The sequence below is a fragment of the Arachis ipaensis genome, chromosome B10, assembly GCF_000816755.2.
Source record: "Arachis ipaensis cultivar K30076 chromosome B10, Araip1.1, whole genome shotgun sequence".
NCBI classification, from domain to species: Eukaryota; Viridiplantae; Streptophyta; class Magnoliopsida; order Fabales; family Fabaceae; genus Arachis; species Arachis ipaensis.
In genome coordinates, this window is record NC_029794.2 from 30,268,768 (window position 1) to 30,272,355 (window position 3,588).

At 28.3% G+C, this 3,588-nt stretch overlaps 1 long non-coding RNA gene across 1 annotated transcript; it reads left to right on the forward strand.

Annotated features, from left to right (window-relative positions):
* Positions 1,017 to 1,786, forward strand: LOC110267811. The gene is made up of 2 exons (XR_002355731.1): positions 1,017 to 1,407; positions 1,493 to 1,786. It is a non-coding gene; the product is annotated as an uncharacterized LOC110267811 (long non-coding RNA).

Below are 3,588 nucleotides of genomic sequence, written 5' to 3' on the forward strand. Positions count from 1 at the left end.
ATGATTATCCTTCCTATCTACTTCTGCCACATTGCTTGTTTAAATTTTTAAATTCTGACTTGCATTTCTTGATCTCATTCCATTTTTTATGGGCTTTAAATATTTTCGATGTCTAAATCATTTGTGGATGTAACTCGAGACACATTTTTAACAAAAAGGAATATATACGTATGTGCATATCCTATAACTATTTCTCATATAAACTATATAAATCATCTAATAAAGTCCTTCACTGGCCTGCTTCAGACTCCTTTGATCTATGCACCTACTTCCTTTGAATTTTCAGTTATTACTGATATCCTGTTCTTGATAATGTGTAATCACTAATCCTTATATAAATTCAATTATTCATTTATGAATGTATATGCTTGACTGTATATATTAGTATTCAGAGTTGTTGCTATTAATGGAAACAAAGCCATGAAACTGATCAGGTCATTTTATTATTGTTATTGGGATTGTAGTTGAGTGTGTGTTGGCAAATTCAGTTGCAATTGTAGTTTTGAATTGTAATTTTAAACCATTTTTAAGTGATCTTCTTAAATTGAGCTTAATAGTTCATAGTACTGTGTTAAGTTTTTTGATGTTGTTTCACATTGTAATATTTTTAATTTATTCTCTTTTAATTTTGCTGATCATTCTTTTAGTATAGAGTTACTATGATTTTTTGAAAGAGCAAATGAGATGCCCTCTTTTAGTATTCAAGTTATGATAATGCAATGATAATGCAGAAAAGGAAAGTTAAGTGCTGAATGTATATCTCTATGGTCTGATCTCATTGCTTAGCTTTGAATTATGATTTATACAATAAGCTAAATATTTCAAATAAGTTTGAAGTATGGCTGTTAATTTTATTTTTTAAATGATAGAAAAAGTTTACATAGAATAAATAAATAGTTAAGTCTTCTAGCTAAATATTTTAATGTTTTATTTTTTTTGTAGAATGAATTCCAAACAGAAGATGAAAGTTATTGCCTGCTTAATTTTCTATGTTTTGATTATATTGCAATTGAAAAAAAAATGGAATGATAGTTATAGTAGGCAAGTAATAAGAGATGTTAGTGTTGATAGGATTATTTATTTTAGTGATCTAGCATGTATAGAAAATACAAGAATGGATAGATGTGCCTTTCATGCATTGTGTAACATGCTTAAAAGGGTTGGAAGGTTAGAACCAAGTAGGAATATGGGTGTGGAAGAAATGGTTGCCATATTTTTACATATTATAGCACATGGTGTCAAAATTAGAGTAATAAAGAGACAATTTAATTTGTGAGATCTGAAGAAACAATTAGTAGACGGTTTAATGATGTATCGCTTGCTATTTTGAGATGTCATAATCTCTTACTGAAGAAACCTCAACCATTTAGCCAGGATAGAATGGATGAACGATGGAAATGGTTTAAAGTAATTTATTTTGCTAATGTTATTAAATCTCATATGGTTGGTGTTCTTTAGGATTGAGTTAATTGATCTTTGTTTTGGATTTTAGGATTGCCTAGGAGTCTTAGATGGTACTCATATCAAAGTCAATGTCCTTGAGGCTGATAAGACTAGATATCGAAACAGAAAAGGTGACATAACAACCAATGTGTTTGGAGTGGTTGCTCCCGATATGCAATTTATCTACGTACTGGCGGGTTGGGAGGGTTTAGTTGCGGATTCTAGGGTATTGCGAAATGCACTATTTCGCAATGGGTTTAGTGTTCCCCAAGGTATTTTATTGAGACTTTAATATGTTATCAAAGTAACCATTTGATCTTTCATTAATTTTGTTCAATTGTGTATGTCACACTAGGTCATTATTACTTATGTGATGCTAGATACATGAATTGTGAAGGATTTTTGGTACCTTATAGAGGACAAAAATATCATTTGAGTGAGTTTAATCTACATAATCAACCTAATACAGCCCAAGAACCTTTTAATATGAAACATCCACAAGCTCGAAATGTCATTGAAAGGGCATTTGGAGTATTGAAAGCAAGATTGAGAATTTTAAGGGGAAGGTCATTTTATCCTATTAAAACTCAAGGAAGAATTATAACTTCATGTTGCCTTTTGCATAATTACATTAGAAGAGTGATGGTTGTGGATCCTATTAATAAGATAGTAGATCAAAGTATGCTTGGAGTAGATGAGGGGACGATCCACCATATTGAGACGAGCGATGCTTGGGGTAGATGGAGGGATCAACTTGCACAAGAAATGTGGAACCAATAGAGGAGAAGACATCATACACGATAATTGTGTTCATTTTTCTATATATGAGGTTGTCTATTATAACATTGATTTCATTTTATTGATGTGTTTTCGTTATTGTACAAGAATTGTGCGTCTGTTAGTAAATTTTAACTTTTTGAGACTTCTTTGTAACTTTAATTTGGATAATAGTAAAGCTTTTTAATACATATGTGGTTAGAATCGTTGAGATTTGTTTTATATAAGTTCAATTATGGATTATGAGATGAATTATGAATTATGGAATTTTTGAAAATTTAGATACGTATTTTGTGTTAATTTTAATTAAACATATTTAATATTAGGGGTATTTTAGTAAATTTAAAAAAATTAGAATCAATAATAATTTTAATTAAAAATATTTGATATTAGGAGTATTTTAGTAAATTTAAAAATAAAATAAAAATAATATTTTATTATATTTATATTTATTTAAAAAATTAGAGTTTAAAAAATTTAATTAAAAATATTTTATTTTATATATTTATTAAATTTAATCATTAATATTCTAATTAAAAATTATAAAGATATTTTGGACAAAGTATAAATTATATTCCTTATAATAATATTTCTGGCATAAAAATTAATCCTTAATCAACACACCTTCAAGGTTATTAGGCCGCACCACGGAAAGTCGGAAACAATAAAAAATTAGAGAGACTCTTATTACAATTGACTAATTACATACATGCATTAATATTAAGCGCTCGTTCTTATTACAATTGACTAATTACATACATGCATTAATATTAAGCGCTCGTTCTAAATTCTAACAAATTCTTATTATTTCCTCATATCCCTGGACACTGTTGACTTCTATTACCCCTTGAGCACTTGAACTACCAACGTGTTACCATTTTAGTGGGTTTTTTATTTTATTATTTATAAACCACTTAATTTCTCGATTATCTTTTATATACGCACGTATAATAAGTGAGATAGGGTTAACTGTAATGACAAAAATTAAGGTGTGACATGTGAATAGTAAAATTCTACTGTAGACTGGAGTATCTTAAATATAATTCCACATATTATAGCCTTATTTAGAACTGAATAGAAAAGAGAGTGAATTGAACTTATATTCTGTTTCCAAGTGGAATAATGAAATAATGAAAGTTGTGTATAGATCAGTAGGCTGATCTTGATATGCATGTGGAATATAATTGGTTGTTAAAGTCCCCTAAAGCAGCAAAAAGATTAAAGATTAGCCAATAATGGACCACCTTATAATAAAATAAAGTAAACGGAAAAAAATTGAGAAAATGACATTTGCTTCTTTTGTAAAATGTTTTAATGATATTTTTTTTCATTTATAAAATGTACATTTTTTCTTTTTGTAAGCATTTT